This window comes from Thamnophis elegans, chromosome 13, assembly GCF_009769535.1.
Source record: "Thamnophis elegans isolate rThaEle1 chromosome 13, rThaEle1.pri, whole genome shotgun sequence".
Classification (NCBI taxonomy): domain Eukaryota; kingdom Metazoa; phylum Chordata; class Lepidosauria; order Squamata; family Colubridae; genus Thamnophis; species Thamnophis elegans.
This window is the reverse complement of record NC_045553.1, coordinates 5,561,915-5,579,964: the sequence shown is the minus strand read 5'-3', so window position 1 is coordinate 5,579,964 and position 18,050 is coordinate 5,561,915. Positions and strand designations below refer to the sequence as shown.

The 18,050-nt window shown below is 45.4% G+C and overlaps 1 long non-coding RNA gene across 1 annotated transcript in view; it reads left to right on the top strand.

Annotated features, from left to right (window-relative positions):
* Positions 1-1,315: 1,315 nt before the first annotated feature.
* LOC116517135 overlaps positions 1,316-18,050 on the top strand; it is a 29,462-nt gene continuing 12,727 nt past the window's right edge. Inside the window, exon 1 of the long non-coding RNA XR_004256423.1 lies at positions 1,316-1,435. This is a non-coding gene — a long non-coding RNA (uncharacterized LOC116517135). The remainder of the gene's footprint in view (positions 1,436-18,050) is intronic.

Sequence of the window (18,050 nt, the reverse complement as noted above, 5' to 3'; positions counted from 1 at the left end):
GCCTTTTGAGAAAAGACGCTAATGATGAGTCACTTGTCTGCATATCTTTTGCAAAGGAAATTCTGGAGAGAGTTCCTGAGATCCATTGGGACACATTATATATCGCATTTCTCAAAACTTCTCAAGATGTGACACACACACACACACACACACACACACACACACCCAAACACATCATAGGAAAAGTCTCTGACTTGCAATTGTTTGTTTAGTGAGCATTTGAATTTATGATTGGAGTGCAACGTTTAGTTTTAAGTAGGACTTTTGAGATGTGGAGATGGGAAAGCATTCACAAATGCACTGGCCAACGATTGCATTAGTTGAGGGGCAAGATGTACTTCAATATGTGATCATTGACAATCATCACCAACAGGAGATCTTCTCCTTCTCCTTCTCCACCTCTTCCTCCTCCTCCTCTTCTTCTTCTGTTTCTTCTTCTACCTCCTCTTCCTCCTCTATTTATGACAGTTGCAATGTGCCAGGGTTACGTAATCCTCTTTTGCGATCTCCTCCTCCTCCTCCTCCTCCTCCTCCTCCTCCTCCTCCTCCTCCTCCTCCTCCTCCTCCTCTTCTTCTTCTTCTGCTTCTTCTTCTTGTGCTCCTGCTCCTATTCAGGGTTGAACTGTGGGATCCTTGGTGGAGTTTGGTGGTTTCAATGTTATCTAGTTTGGTAATCAAACATCTGCAAGAAAGCCACCAAGTTCAGACAACAGTAAGGACCCCGCAATTGTCAATATCTCCTGGCGCCAAGACTTGATCAGGAGTAAGGTGGCTTCCTCTTTCTGGGGGAATCAAGGTTTTGTTTGCCAATGCTTTGATCAGCAGTTCGAATCCCTAGTGCCGCGTAACAGAGCGAGCTCCCCCCAACCTAGCAGTTCGAAAGCACGTTAAAAAAATGCAAGTAGAAAAATAGGAGCCACCATTGGTGGGAAGGGAACAGTGTTCTCTGTGCGCCATTGGCACTGAGTCATGCCGGCCACATGACCACGGAGACGTCTTCGGACAACGCTGGCTCTTTGGCTTTGAGCGGAGATTAGCATGGCCCCCTAGAGTCAGGAACGAGTAGCACGTATGTGCGAGGGGAATCTTTACCTTTATCTTTAAGAACTGTGTGCTGTACCACCAACTTTGAGTCTTAAGAGGTCCAAGTTTCAACTCTTGAGAGCTCCAGGTGGTCTGGAGACGATCCTTGTTGGAAACTGGTGGTCATCAGTTGGCAGAGGGCTCTGAGTTGAAACCAAAGGTTGGCTCGAAACAAGTTTCTCGGACAACTTTCTGAAGGTGACTCTGTTTTATTCTTTCCCTGCCCCGCAGAGAGCATTCGGTGCCCTGTGCCACAGTACCCATCTGTACGGCAGGAGGCTGGTGCTGGAATGGGCGGATTCAGAGGAAACCGTGGAGTCCTTGAGAAGGAAAACAGCAGAACATTTTCACGGTACCTGATCTATTCTTCTGTTTTGAATTGTTTCAAAACAATTCTTTTTCTCCTCCTCCTCCACTTCTCCTCCTCCACTTCTCCTCCTCCTCCTCCTCCTCCTTCCTCCTTTTGGGCATTTGAGGGGAAAAAAGGATGCCCTCTTCCTCCTCTTTTTTCTTCTTCTCCTTTTCCTACTCCTCCTCTTCCGCCTTCTCCTGCTTTTTCTTCTCCTCTCCCTCTCCTTTTCTTTCTCTTCCTCCTCTTCTCCTTTCCCTCTTTTTTCTTCTCCTTCCTCCTTCTCCTTCCTCCTCCCCATCTCCCTCCTCCTCCACTTCATTTTCTTCCTCTTCTTCTGCTTTGCTTCTTCCCCTTCCTCCTTCTCCTCTTCTTCATCTCATCCTCCTTCTTCCTCCTTCCTCCTCCCTCTCCTCCTCCTCTTCTTCTGCTTCTGTTTCTTCCCCTTCCTCCTCCTCCTCCTCTGCTTCTTCTTCTCCTCCTTCTCCTTCCTCCTCCACCTCTCCCTCCTCCTCCTCTTCGTCTTCTTCCGCTTCTGTTTCTTCCTCTTCTCCTCCTCCTCTGCTTCTGCTTCTTCCTCTTCCTTCTCTTCTCCTCCTCCTGCTCCTCCTCCTCCTCCTCCACCACCTCCTCCTCTTTTTCTCCTCCACTTCTCCTCCTCCTCCTCCTTCCTCCTCCCTCTCCTCCTCTTCTTCCACTTCTGTTTCTTCCCCTTCCTCCTCCTCTTCTCCTCCTCCTCTGCTTCTGCTTCTTCCTCTTCTTCTCTTCTCCTCCTCCTCCACCACCACCTCCTCCTCTTTTTCTCCTCCTCCTCCACTTCTCCTCCTCCTCCTCCTCCTCCTCCTCCTCCTTCCTCCTCCCTCTCCTCCTCCTCTTCTTCTGCTTCTGTTTCTTCCCCTTCCTCCTTCTCCTCCTCTGCTTCTTCTTCTCTTCCTCCTCCTTCTCCTTCCTCCTCCACCTCTCCCTCCTCCTCCTCTTCGTCTTCTTCCGCTTCTGTTTCTTCCCCTTCTCCTCTTCTCCTACTCCTCTGCTTCTTCCTCTTCCTTCTTCTCTTCTCCTCCTCCTCCTCCTGCTCCTCCTCCTCCTCCACCACCTCCTCCTCTTTTTCTCCTCCACTTCTCCTCCTCCTCTTCTGCTTCTGTTTCTTCCCCTTCCTCCTTCTCCTCCTCTGCTTCTTCTTCTCTTCCTCCTCCTTCTCCTTCCTCCTCCACCTCTCCCTCCTCCTCCTCTTCGTCTTCTTCCGCTTCTGTTTCTTCCCCTTCTCCTCTTCTCCTCCTCCTCTGCTTCTGCTTCTTCCTCTTCCTTCTCTTCTCCTCCTCCTCCTCCTGCTCCTCCTCCTCCTCCACCACCTCCTCCTCTTTTTCTCCTCCACTTCTCCTCCTCCTCCTCCTCCTTCCTCCTCCCTCTCCTCCTCTTCTTCCACTTCTGTTTCTTCCCCTTCCTCCTCCTCTTCTCCTCCTCCTCTGCTTCTGCTTCTTCCTCTTCTTCTCTTCTCCTCCTCCTCCACCACCACCTCCTCCTCTTCTCCTCCTCCTCTGCTTCTGCTTCTTCCTCTTCTTCTCTTCTCCTCCTCCTCCACCACCACCTCCTCCTCTTTTTCTCCTCCTCCTCCTCCTCCTCCTCCTCCTCCTCCTCCTCCTCCCTCTCCTCCTCCTCCTCTTCTGCTTCTGTTTCTTCCCCTTCCTCCTTCTCCTCCTCTGCTTCTTCTTCTCTTCCTCCTCCTTCTCCTTCCTCCTCCACCTCTCCCTCCTCCTCCTCCTCTTCATCTTCTTCCGCTTCTGTTTCTTCCCCTTCCTCCTCCTCCTCTCCTCCTCCTCCTCCTTTTCCTTCCTCCTCCTCCTCCTCTTCTCCTTCCCCTTCTCCTTCCTCTCCTCCTTCTTTTCAACCATTGCGGAAATATCTGCATTTCTCTCCCTCTCTTCCCCCTCCTTCCAGCGAAATGGACAACTTTGGCTTAGAACTCTGCCCCTGCCCAGCCAACCTCTCTCTTTCCCCCCCACCCCCCGCCCCCTGCCTTTGTGTTGATTAACCAAACTTAGCCCCACTGCTTGGTCTCCACTTCAGGCAGCCAAGTGCCTTGAACCCTTCCCTTGTTCAAAGGAACAGCACGGATGCCGGGGGGTGGTGGGGGGGAAAGAACCTCTCCCCTCACCTCGGAATACGTTTGGCCACAGAGAACAACTAATGGCCAGAGAGAGAGAGAGCCTCCTCTTTCCACAAAGTCTTGTTTGGAAGAACTGACTGCGTGTCTCTTCGCTTCCCCCACCCCCACCCGTCCATTTCCCCTTTGTTAACCCCGCAACCTGCTCCCCACTTTCAAACATTTGGGGCATCCCCCACCTCTCCAGCCCAGAAAGTGTTCTTTGCTGTTATTCTATTTGGAAGCCAGGAGGAGAAAAAAGAGAGAGTGAGGGAAGAAGCCGTCTCCGGCTGTGTGTTATTCAAAGCACGGAGTACTTCAAACAGCATGCCCACCGTAGCAGTGGCCTTTCAAGTTTGATTCTGTGGCCGCGGTGGCCTGGGAAACCCATCGGCCAGAGCATAATAGTAGCAGTGGTATCTTTTCTTTATTTAAAAAAAAAAAAGAAATCTTTTGTTTGCCGTTCTTCTGCGAAGGAAGGAAATGGGTTTTGTATTGGCTTTGCCTTCTGCTTCCTCCCTCTTTTTGTATTGTATTGTATTGTATTGAGTTTATTTATATGCCGCCCTTTTCCCTGGGGGGACTCAGGGCGGCTCACAACTTAAAAAGGGAAGGGGGGAGAAAGACAAACTTTTAGACATATAAGACAATACATAATTAAAAAACACAACATTCATACCATTCGGGCGGGTTACAATCTTAGTCCCAGGCCTGACGGGATAGCCAGATTCTGAGGGCTGTGCGGAAGGTCTGGAGGGTGGTGAGGGTCCGAATCTCCACAGGGAGATCGTTCCATAGGGTCGGAGCTGCTACCGAGAAGGCTCTCCTCCGCGTGGTTGCCAGTCGGCACTGACCGGCAGATGGAACTCGGAGGAGGCCTAATCGGTGAGATCTAATAGGTCGCATGGAGGTAATTGGCAGTAGGTGGTCTCTCAAGTACCCTTTGCGCTGATTCCTACAGAATTCGCAATTCGCAATTTAATGAGCTTATATGCCGCCCAATCCCGGAGGACTCCAGGCGGCTTACAAATACGAAAATAAAATAAAATTACACACAGGGCAGAGAACATACATAGTTTAAAACGCACAACATACATTTGGCTTTAACTGGGGGTTGAACCTGATTTAAAAATCAGCAACCCCAGGCCTGTCGAAACGGTTCCACCACAAAACCGCGGTAGACAAAAGCGCGCTCGACGAAAGCGCGTACGTGACGTCATCACAGCGCGACGAAAACATTGCGCTGTGAGCGGTAAATTTAAAATTAAAGTGAAAACCTTACCCTAACCCCCGCAAACCTAACCCTAAACCTAACCCTTAACCTAACCCTAAACCTAAACCTAACCCTTACCTTTATGTGAATCGGCTTGCTTTAATTTAATTTTAATTTTAATTTAATTTATTTTTAATTTTTTTTCGTCGCGCTGCTGATGACGCTGATGCGCTTTCGTCGACCGCGGTTTTGTCGACCGCGGTTTTGACGGGTCACGGTCGAAACAGCCAGGTCTTGGTGGCTTTTTGGAAGGCCACGAGAGTGGGAAGGGTCCGGATACAGAGGGTCAGTCTTCTCTCCATCCTTACCTTAGAGCTGTCTCTCTGTAGATTCTCTGCACTGCAAGTAGAAAAATAGGGACCACCTTTGATGGGAAGGTAACAGCGCTCCGTGCACCTTCGGCGTTGAGTCATGCCGGCCACATGACCACGGAGACGTCTTCGGACGGCGCTGGCTCTTCGGCTATAAAACGGAGACGAGCACTGCCCCCTAGAATCGGGAACAACTAGCACATATATTCGAGTCGAACCTTTACTTTATTTTATTACATGATTCTTTTATTAGTTTTATTGTTTCATGACAAGGTTTGATATTCTCGTAAGCCGCCTTGAGCCACCACGTGCAAATAGGCAGCGATATAAATTTCCAAATAAATCAATAAATAAAATATGGGAGCATTTCAAACCTCAGCCCATCCCACACCACCCCGCAAGCTGAATCTTGCTTTTCCCTTGCAAATTGTCGTTGTGTCGTCGTCCCCCAAACAAACACACAACAAGGGAGTCCATTAATTCTGTTCTGATAGAGCCGATGCAGAAAGGAAGAATACATGACTGGTGTGAATTGGGAGAACTCCCAATTGGAGTCTTGAAAATTATTTTCCCTAATACTTTTCTCCCAACTCTCATTTCTAGTCTCCCAGCAACCAGTTACGGCAACTGAGATCCAACAATGTCCTTTTTTTAAAAAAAAATTGATACTTTACTTATTTTAATAAAGTTCATATATCACTGATGAATCTTATTTTACTGAAGTAAAGGATTTATCCCGCTGCATCGTCAGGTCTTATCTAAGTTCTTTCAACTGGATTGTGCTTGAATCATCTTTGGAGTGTGAAAATGACTTTTAGAGGCTAAGGTGTGTACCTCCAGCCCATCTTCCTCTTCTCAGTTGCTGGTTCAATACAATACAATAGCAGAGTTGGAAGGGACCTTGGAGGTCTTCTAGTCCAACCCCCTGCCTGGGCAGGAAATCCTACACCACTTCAGACAAGTGGCTGTCCAACATCTTCTTAAAGACTTCCAGTGTTGGGGCATTCACAACTTCTGGAGCCAAGTTATTCCACTGGTTAATTGTTCTCACTGTCAGGAAATTTCTCCTCAGTTCTAAGTTGCTTCTTTCCTTGATTAGTTTCCACACATTGCTTTTTGTTCTACCCTCAGGTGCCTTGGAGAACAGTTTGACACCCTCTTCTTTGTGGCAATCCCTGAGGTATTGGAAGACTCCTATCATGTCTCCCCTAGTCCTTCTTTCTATTAAACTAGACATACCCAGTTCCTGCAACCGTTCTTCATAAGTTTTAGCCTCCAGTCCCCTAATCCTCTTTGTTGCTCTTCTCTGCACTCTTTCCAGAGTCTCCACATCTTTTTTACATCGTGGCGACCAAAACTGGATGCCGTATTCCAAGTGTGGCCTTACCAAGGCCTTATAAAGTGGTATTAACACTTAACGTGATCTTGATTCTAGCCCCCTGTTTATGTAGCTTTGTTTACATAATTCTTTGTTTTCAGCTCTTTCTCTTTTTTCAGAGCAATTTTTTATTGTTTTTTCCTCTACAACATTTTAACAATCTTCACATTAACATTGTTATGGCATCATACCTGTATATATATCAATCATATCATGTATATGTATATGTATATGTATATGTATATGTATATGTATATGTATATGTATATGTATATGTATATGTATATGTATATGTACGTACATATACACATACACACACACGTGTGTGTGTATGTATGTATGCATGTATGTATGTATGTTTGTATGTATGTATGTATGTGTTTTGTGTCACAACCCCTGGTATGCCCAAATATGGGAGGAAGCATACTGCTTCCTTTGTCTATCGACTCATCACAAGAGACCATCCAGACAGAAAGCCCTTATTTTTACTGTTGCCTTTGTTACATTTGTGTTGCATTTGTGCTGATAAATAAATAAAGGGAGACTAGTATAGATCTATTTCAAGCTATTTAGCTCTCATCAGCTAGCCATACCCTTACTGGGATTCGAACCTGGGCTGTATTACATATTAGGCAGCTGTATTAGCCACTAGGCCGCTAGATCTATACTAGTCTCCCTTTATTTATTTATCAGCACAAATGCAACACACACACACAGACACACACACACACAGACACAGACACACACACAGACACAGACACACACACACACACACACACACACACACACACACACACACACACATATATATATATATATATATATATATATATATATATATATATATATATTTAATTCTCACCTCCAGCCATGCTCTGTGGAGGAAACTGGGCACCAATTCAGCCTTCTCAATGGAGATAGGATCGACTAAGAAATCTCATTCCGGTAGCTGGATTTCCGAAAGGCCGCAGGGGGAAAGCTCTGAATCTTTTCAGGGGCCTCGGATTCAATTTGTCTGTTTGATTTGGCTTTCCGATTCAATTAAGCCCCATCAATGGGAGACGGAAATTAAATCAAACCTCCTTCCGAAGAGGAATCTCCCCATCCACCCTTTTTTTGTGCTGAACGCAGCTCAGCAAATCCAAGCGGCGGAATCTCGACAGCGTAATGTGAAATCCTTCATCCATCTCCTGGGGTGATCAACCCAGTGTCTTTGGCAAGAAAAGGAGAGCATGTTGGCTGGGGTGTGTGTGTGTGTGTGTTAGGTTTGAGCTTTTGCTAGGTCCAAACACTTGCAGGAGTTGTGCACTCAAGAACTACAAGATCCTCCTTCCTCTGGCACAGAGTCAGCCTTGTAGCTGCACAGAAATATCTTGTCTCCTGTGCGCTGGCTTGAAGTAAGGAGAAACGTCTTGTCGGTGACAACAATCCATCTGTGAAACTTCTTGCCTCCAGAAGTTGTGTGTGAGGTTTTTAAAAAGAGATATAAGGTAAAAGTTCCCCTCGCACCTATGTGCTAGTCGTTCCCGACTCTAGGGGGCGGTGCTCATCTCCGTTTCAAAGCCAAAGAGCCAGCGCTGTCTGAAGACGTCTCCGTGGTCATGTGGCCGGCATGACTCAACACCAAAGGCGCACGGAACGCTGTTCCCTTCCCACCAAAGGTGGTCCCTATTTTTCTACTTGCATTTTTTACCTGCTTTCAAACTGCTAGGTTGGCAGAAGCTGGGACAAGGAATGGGAGCTCACTCCATTACGCGGCGCTGGGGATTCGAACTGCCGACCTTTCTGATCGACAAGCTCGGCGTCTTAGTCCCTGAGCCACCGCCTCCCTAAGGAGAGCTATAAGGACAGCCAATTGTCTGGTGTGGTAGAGGGTCTGCTGCTTGAGCAGGGGGTTAAAAGAACAATAGAATTGGGACCTTGGAGGTCTTCTAGTCCAACCCCCTGCACAAGCAGGAGACTCTTATCAGACAAGTGGCTGTCCAGTCTCTTCTTAAAAGCCTCCAGTGAGAGAGCGCGCCCACAACTTCCGGAGGCAACGTCTGTTCCACCGGTCGTTTGTTCTGAACTGTTAAGAAACTTCTTCTTAGTTAGCAATAGCAATAGCAGTTAGACTTATATACCGCTTCATAGGGCTTTCAGCCCTCTCTAAGCGGTTTACAGAGTCAACATATCGCCCCCAACAACAATCCGGGTCCTCATTTTACCCACCTCGGAAGGATGGAAGGCTGAGTCAACCCTAAGCCGGTGAGATTTGAACAACCGAACTGCAGAACTGCATTCAGCTGAAGTAGCCTGCAGTGCTGCATTTAACCACTGCGCCACCTCGGCTCTAGTTCTTCTCTCCTTGATCAGTTTCCATCTGTTGCTTCTTGTCCTACCCTCAGGTGCTTTGGAGAATAACAGAGTTGCAAGAGACCTTGGAGGTCTTCTAGTCCAACCCCCTGCACAAGCAGGAGGCCGTATACCATTTCAGACAAATGGACATCCAATCTCTTCTTTAAAACCTCCAGTGATAAAGCACTTAACAACTTCTGGAGGCCAGCTGTTCCACTGGTTCATTGTCCCTCTGTTAGGAAGTTTCTCCTTCATTCCGAGTTGCTTCTCTCCTAGATTAGTTTCCACCCATTGTTTCTCACCTTGCCTTCTGGGGCTTTGGAAAAATGGCTCGAGCCCCTCTCCTTTGCAGCAGCTCCTCAAAGAAGAGGAGGTCAGCCTAAGAGGGGTTGTGAGTTAAAATAGAACAGAACAGAACAGAATAACAAGAGTTGGAAGGGACCTTGGAGGTCTTCTAGTCCAACCCCCTGTTTAGACAGGAAACCCTACACCACTTCAGACAAATGGATATCCAGCATCTTCTTAAAAACTTCCAGTGTTGGAAGATTCACAACTTCTGGAGGCAAGTTGTTCCACTGATTAATTGTTCTCACTGTCAGGAAATGTCTCCTTAGTTCTAAGTTGCTTCTCTCCTTGATTAGTTTCCACCCATTGCTTCTTGTCCTGCCTGAAGGTGCTTTGGAGAACAGCTTGACTCCCTCTTCTTTGGGGCAGCCCCTGAGATATCGGAAGACTGCTATCCTGTCTCCCCTAGTCCTTCTTTTCATTAAACTAAACCTACCCAGTTCCTGCAACCGTTCTTCATATGTTTTAGCCTCCAGTCCCCTCATCACCTTCGTTGCTCTTCTCTGCATCACATCTTTTTCACCCCAAAAACTGGGTTGGACTAGAAGACCTCCAAAGTCCCTTCCAACTCCCTTCTTCTGTCTGACTTCTTCCCCGTTTGCAAGAACCTTCCAAATGAATTCCGGAGTCAAGAGCTTTCAAGGCTTCCTATATCTATCTCTTTGCTTCTTTTTCCTCCCTCTCTTCCACCCCCTAAGACTCCCCCCTCCCACCACACACACACACACACACACACACGGACATGCTTCTCGGAGGATTGTTTCGGAAATATTTCCGAGTGAGCCAGTAATAATCCTGCATGCACCCCTGCCTCTCGGAAGCCGCGAGGCGTGAGGAGGAAGAACCTGCTCCCAATCCAGCTAAATTACTATTGACTTGTGTTCTACGCGCTCCACAAACATTTCACTCAGCCGTCCCCAACAGTGCCGGCGATCTCCTGCCAGGGGTAACTTGAGAGGCCAGCTGTGCTGGGTTGCATCTGCCTGCTCTTCCCCATCGATCAAAGAATTAAACTGACAGAAGGAAAATTCTCCCACCCACCCACCGACCGGGCTGAGCCAGGAATGGTGGTGGTGGTGGGAGGGGGGCGGAGTGAGCTCAGAGCCTGCCTGGGAGGGTCAAGGGGAGCATAATGAGGGGACCTCCATCGCTTGCTCCAATGTGGAAAGGATGTCAGTTGGGTTAGCCAAGAGGGATTTATATGAATATCTCTCTCTCTCTCTCTCTCTCTCTCTATCTATCTATCTATCTATCTCTATCTCTATCTATCTATCTATCTATCTATCTATCTATCTATCTATCTATCTATCTATCTATCTATCTATCTATCTATCTATCTATCTATCTATCTCTATCTATCTATCTATCTCTATCTATCTATCTATCTCTATCTATCTATCTATCTATCTATCTATCTATCTATCTATCTATCTATCTATCATCTATATCTATCTACCTACCTACCTACCTACCTACCTACCTACCTACCTACATACATACATACATACATATATATGTATATCCTATATATCTCTTTCCTATCTCAAACTCCCCCCTCTCTCTGTGTCTGTCTGTGTGTGTGTGTCTCCCTTTTCCTCTCTCTTCTCTCTCTCTCTCTTTCCTCTCTCAAACTCCCCCCCCCTCTCTCTCCCTCTCTGTGTCTCTGTCTCCCTCCCTTTTCCTCTCTCTTCTCTCTCTCTCTCTTAGCTAAACATCTATGGAATACTAGAAAGTTTTACTTGGGTTTGTCTGTCTGTCTGTCTCTCCATCCATCCATCTCTTTCTTTCTTTCTCTCTCTTTCCTATCTATCTATCTATCTATCTATCTATCTATCTATCTATCTATCTATCTATCATCATCTATCTAGTCTAAAAAATGTCCATAGATCAACCTTAGAGTTGATTGCGTGCTTCTCTCTCTCTCTCTCCTCTCTCTCCTCTCTCTCTCCATTTCCCCCCCTCTCTCTTTCTTAGCTAAACATCTATGGAATACTAAAAAGTTTTACTTGGGTCTGTCTCTCTGTCTTTCTCTCTCTCTCCATCCATCCATCCATCTCTCCCTCTTTCTCTCTCTTTCCTATCTATCTATCTATCTATCTATCTATCTATCTATCTATCTATCTATCATCTATCTATCATCTATCTCTTTCGCCCCCTCTCCTCTCTCTCTCTCTCTCTCTCTCTCCTCTCTTTCTCTCTCTCTCTTTCCTATCTCTCCCCCCCTCCTCCTGGTTTCCCTGCTTCCAAGTTAGAGACCCATAATAAAGGCTTTTGCTCAAATTTGGAGAATCAATCAAAATAGAGCTGGAGGGGACCTTGGAGGTCTTCTAGTCCAACCACCTGCTCAAGCAGGGGAGCCCTATACCATTTGAGACAAGTGGCTGTCAAGTCTCTCCTTAGAAACCTCCAGTGATGAAGCCCCCACAACTTCTGGAGGCAACTTCTGTTCCCCTGGTTAATTGTTCCTCCCTGTTAGGAAGTTTCTCCTTTATTCCAGGCTGCTTCTGTGGAATTAAAGAGAAAGAAGAGCTGGAAACAAACCGTTCTCCCAGCCTTTTTATTATTCAGGGAAAGGGGAAAAGGAGGACGGCTAGGGGGCCTTTGATGCTCTCCGAGCTTGTTTGTTTTCTTGCAGATGTCTCGTTACCTGTCTAGGTAACATCATCAGTGCGGGAAGAGAAAGGAGGAGGAGGAGATGATTAAGGGATTAGGAGACCACCAATGTCCTTTCCAACTCTTGTTATTCTGTTAAACTCAAACATAGTTTGCCCAATTCTATGTTTGCATAGCAGACCAAACTCCCAACAAAACCATCTTATGGCTAGGATATGATTTACCCAGCAGGACAAGTTCACAAGACACACGAACCCATTCTCTCTCTCTCTCTCTCTCTCTCTCTCTCTCTCTCTCTCTCTCTCTCTCTCTCTCTCTCTCTCTCTCTCTCTCCTCCCTCCCTCCCTCCCTCCCTCCCTCCCTCCCTCCCTCCCCCTCCCCCTCCCCCTCCCCTCTCCCTCTCTCTCTCCCTCCCTCCCCCCCCTCTCTCTCTCCATTCCCCTTTTTTTCTCCCCATCCAATTCCCTTCCCGTGAGCTGAGAATCTAATGAGGGGAAAACTGCAGTAGCAAAAAAAAAAGAGAGGAAACGCACGGGCCACTCTGTGTTTTCATTTTCACACATTACGCATTTTATCTGCTTCGCCTGCTTCATCCGAAGCTGCTTAAGAGTCACGTACGGGAGGTGGGTGGCTATATAAATCCAATAAATAAACGAAAATAAAAAAAGACCCACGAAACGTGAGCCAAAGCCCAGGATGCGAAGCCACAAAACCTTCTATAGAAACAAGCAGTAGGTATGTTTGTGTGTGTGTGTGTGTATTTCTTGTGCCTTCAAAGATTTCTTCTGTACAATACACAATCAAACCTGAGTGTGATCAAAGCCTGCTTGTTTGCAATTTCATAGACAAAATGCAATTATAACAAAAGAGATAGGCCTGCAGAAAATATACCCAAAGCTATAAAATGCATATCAATTCTGCAGCCTGGTGAATTTTACAGCTTGGTGAATACAAGTGATATGTATGTATGTATGTATGTATGTATTTATTTATTTATTTATTTATTTATTTATTTATTTATTATTTATTTATTAAGGGACGCGATGGCTCAGTGGCTAAGACGCTGAGCTTGTCGATCAGAAAGATCGGCGGTTCGAATCCCTACCACCGCGTAACGGAGTGAGCCTCCGTTCCTTGTCCCAGCTTCTGCCAACCTAGCAGTTCAAAAGCACGTTAAAAAAAAATGCAAGTAGAAGAATAGGAGCCACCTATTTGGTGGGAAGGGAACAGCGTTCCGTGCGCCTTTCGGGGGCATTGAGTCATGCCGGCCTCATGACCACGGAGACGTCTTCGGACAGCACTGGCTCTTCGGCTTTGAAACGGAGATGAGCACCGTCTCCCGGGAACGACGAGCATTTATGTGCAAGGGGAACCTTTACCTTTATTTACTTATTTATTTGGAGCCGAGGTGGCGCAGTGGTTAGAGTGCAGTACTGCAGGCTACTTCAGCTGACTGTTAGTTGCAGTTCGGCAGATCAAATCTCACCGGCTCAAGGTTGACTCAGCCTTCCATCCTTCCGAGGTGGGTGAAATGAGGACCCAGATTGTTGGGGCCGATATGCTGACTCTGTAAACCGCTTAGAGAGGGCTGAAAGCCCTATGAAGCGATATATAAGTCTAAGTGCTATTGCTATTGCTATTTATTTATGGAATTTATATTGCTGCCTATTCTCACATGGTGGCTTACAAAATATAAAACCTCTTATAAAAACAATAAAACTAATAAAAGAAGAGTCATATTACAAATTCATATACTAAAATCACCCGCAGCGACAACACCTCACCTTCACTTAGCAATAGTTTGTTTAGGGACCGTTCCAAGTTACAACCACTCTGAAAAAAAAGCAACTTATGGCCGTTTTTCACACTTAACGGCCGTTGCAACATCCCTGCAGTCACGCCATCGAAATTCAGACACTCGGCAACTGATTCCGGTTGTGGTTTTCTGAGATCACGTGATCCGCTTGGCCGATTGTCTGACAGGCAGGAAGCCAGTTTCCCTTAACAAGCACGCGACTCGCTTAACGGCCGCATCGATTCACTTAACGACTGCGAAAGGAAAGGTCGTAAAATGGGACACAGCTCCCTTCAGAACGCTCTCGCTTAGCAATATTCCGCAGGTGGTCTTACCAAGGCATTTACAAAGTGGGTGTTGATTCTATCAATCCACGTCATCTTGATTCTATCCCTCTCTTAATGCCGGGCTCAGTTAAGCGATTGTAAGTCAAGGACCGCGGGGGACTATATACCGTATTCCTAAATTCAGTCTTTATTGATTAGCCCTTGGGCTGCATCAAAAGTGCAGAATTCCAGAAACACAATTATGACTAAAATTGGGATAAAGGCCATTTAAAATTGGGATAAAAGTCAATTTTGAATGAAATTTGAATAAAATGCGAATTAAAATGAAATTGGAATAAAATGCAGTCTTAAAACAGCAGTCACCAACTGGTGGTACTGTAAGAAAAAAAAATATTTATAAAGGGTTTTTTTGTTTTTTCATTTTCATAACATATAATCACGTATATTATTACATAGCCAACATCATATTGTATTATTAAATGTTTACATCAATTCATCTTACCATCAACTCCCCAAAACAATTATTGGCTCTTCTGCTCTCCATACACCATATTTGTACCTTATCCCCCTTGCCCTATCCCTCTCTTCTTCCCTTACCTCTCTCCTTCTCCACTCTCCCCTTACCACTCCTCATTTCTCTCCTCCTCTTCCCCCCTTGCCCTATCCCTCTCTTCTTCCCTTACCTCTCTCCTTCTCTCTCCCCTTTTCACGCCTCCTTTCTCTCCTCTTCTTCCCCCTCCTCTCTCCTATCCCTCTCTTCTTCCCTTACCTCTCTCCTTTACTTCCCACTCTTCATCTCATTTACTTGGTGTATTTCAGCTTCTGAGCAAGCTTCTTTTTATGTTGATGGTATTTGTAATTCCTTTTCAATATACATATTTAATTTTAACATGTATTCTCCTTTTTTAAAAAAAAAAATAGAACAAAAAAGTATATAGTCATTGTGCTTTTAAACCTCACCCCAACAATTTTGCCGAGAGGTAGACCTGGTTACATGAGAAAATTTTGGCGGTCCACAGAAAAATTATTTGCATTTTTTCCTCCATCAGTTCCAATTTGAACTGAGCTGTTTTGCCAACTCTTTCTCCTGGGGGCTGCTTAGCTCCAGCAACTGCTTCCTGTTGGGGCCCTAAGGAGCCCGGGCGGGCAGGCGAGGAGGGACTGGGAGGGGAGGGGCCAGTAGAGGCTGGCGAGGCGCCCCTCGGTGTGAGTGACAGTGAGCTGGCCACGCCCACCCAGTCACATGACCACCTAGCCACACCCACCCAGCCAGTCATTAGGCAGACCGTATTAGTGGTCCTCTGGATTTAAAATTATGAATTTAGTGGTCCCTGAGGTCCGAAAGTTCTAAAATGACATAAAATACAATAATTTAAAAGTATTCCTAAGTGAAATTAGCAAAAACTCCGAATCTGGCCAGAATCCTTCCTGCTGCATTAGGAGAATTGCACCCACCCAATCCCTTCCTCATATTATTTCGCTTAGTGGTACATTATTGGATTCTTGAAGCCTTCACTTCTGCAACCATACAGATGTGTCAGCTTTCCCCCCCCCCCCTCTCTTTCTTCTCTCCCTACCCTTCCCTTGCTCTTTCTGGCTCCAGTAATTGCTAAGAAAAAAGAAAGCAAGGTTTAGAGAAAAGTGCAAAAATAAAATAAAGCTACTAGGAAAGCAATCAAGCCTTTCTCCCCCCTACCCCAAGCTCCACGGATCAGTACAAAAATCCTTTTGTTGACCTAAGCTAAAAGTTTTGCAGAAGGGTTGAGGGTTGGTCGGGTCAGCTGGTCAGACTCAGCGGAGATCCATAACCAAGGATTTTCCAAGCAGATTCGGACAGTGAGGAGGTTGGGGAGGAACATGGGCCAGTCCTGGAGTCTGGGGAAGGCTCGGATGAGGGCTCTGTGTCGGAGGTAGAGAGGGGGCCAGGGCCGTCCGACAGTTATCAGCTGCCTTCGGAGTCAGACATCAGTGAGGCAGACGAACAGCTGGAGCCTGTTCGCAGTGTACAAGCACAGAATCTCCAGAGGAAGGGAACAGCTAAAAATGGGGGCTGACTTGGGAGTAAGGCCACAGGTGGACGATGAATGGCCCCTCCCAGAGGAAATCAAAGAGGAGCAAAAGGGGAGTGGAGTTTGCAGGAGACAATTAGTTCATTCAATTGGTTCCTGGAGTCTGGGGAAGGCTCGGACTAAGGAGAAACTTCCTGACAGTGAGAACAATTAATCAGTGGAACAACTTGCCTCCAGAAGTTGTAAATGCTCCAACACTGGAAGTTTTTAAAAAGAGATTGGATAACCATTTGTCTGAAGTGGTGTAGGGTTTCCTACCTAAGTACGGGGTTGGACTAGAAGACCTCCAAGGTCCCTTCCCAACTCCGTTATTATATTATATTATATATATGTACTGCAGGCCACTTCAGCTGACTGTTAGCTGCAGTTCAGCGGTTCTAATCTCACCGGCTCAAGGTTGACTCAGCCTTCCATCCTTCCGAGGTGGGTGAAATGAGGACCCAGACTGTGGGGGCGATATGCTGACTATGTAAACCGCTTAGAGAGGGCTGAAAGCCCTATGAAGCGGTATATAAGTCTAACTGCTTTTGCTATTGCTATATGTGGAAGTGCGAGGGGGGAGAGATTAAAAGTGTTCCAGGCTCTCCACCCCCCTTCCAAACTCTCCCCTATTCCCTCCCCCCACCCCTTCTGCCTCCCTTGACAATTGTTAAAAACACAGGAGCAGAAGTACCACCATCCTGTCTGGCTTTCTGTCAAGGAATTAATTGAAAAATAAAATCATTGGTGAGGGGGAGCACGGTGGATTCCCCAAATGCAGAACTATTTGGTTGGGAATGGAAAAAGGGAATGGATTTGGGGGAGTGGTGGTGGTGGTGGGGCTGTTTGCCTCTTGTCAGGTTAATTTCCCTTATATTGATGTTTTTCTGACATTTACTTGCTGTTTATCTTGGGAAGCAGCTGTAATGCTGGGAGAAAATGCAGCAGCTTGTTCTGTCTGTTTATTTTTACACCCTTTTTCCCCAGTCCTGGGGAAAAAAAAAAGTACATTTATTTGTTTGTCGGAAACGGGCATTTTGATGGGGAAGATTTGGATTTGAACAGCTGTTCTCCGCATGGAGAGAGAGGGAGAGAGAGAGAGAGAGAAAGAGCTGCTTCTGAAACAAGGGAAAAGGCAGGAAAGGAAGATTATATCAGGGGAAGGATGAATTCAACCGTCTCCTACAATTCGCTGGTGTCTTTTTTTCTAAAAAAAACTTCGGCAGTTACAGAGTGCTCTACAGATCGTCCTTGACTTACGACCACAATGGAGTCCAGGGGTTCCGTTGCTAAGCAAGATGGTTGTTAAGTGAGTTTTGCCCCATTTTACGACCTTCCATGCCACCGTTCAGTGAATCGTGGCAGAGAAGAGAGGATAGGATAAGGAAAACAGGATAAGGAGAAGGGAAGAGAGGGAGAAGAAGGAAGGAGAATAGAATTAGAATTAGGAATAGAATAGAATAGAAAAATAGAAAAGAATAGAAAAATCGGAATAGAATAGAAAAATAGAAAACAAAACAAAAATTGGAATAGAATAGAAAAATGGGAAAAAGAAAAATTGGAATAGAATAGAAAAATAGAAAAGGAAAGAAAAATTGGAATAGAATAAAGTAGAATAGAAGAGAAGAGAAAAATAGAAGAGAAAAGAAAAATTGGAATAAAGTAGAGTAGAATAGAAAAGAAAAGAAAAATAGAAAAGAAAAGAAAAATCAGAATAAAATAGAAAAATAGAAAAGAAAAGAAAAATAGGAAAAAGAAAAACAGAAAAGAATAGAAAAATAGGAAAAAAATTGGAATATAATAGAAAAATAGAAAAAGAAAGAAAAATCAGAATAGAATAGAAAAATAGAAAAAGAAAGAAAAATCAGAATACAATAGAAAAATAGAAAAGAATAGAAAAATAGGAAAAAGAAAAATTGGAATAGAATAGAAAAATAGAAAAGAATAGAAAAATAGGAAAAAGAAAAATTGGAATAGAAAAGAAAAATCAGAATAGAATAGAAAAATAGAAAAGAAAAATTGGAATAAAATAGAAAAAATAGAAAAGAAAAGAAAAATTGGAATAGAGTAGAATAGAATAGAAAAGAAAAA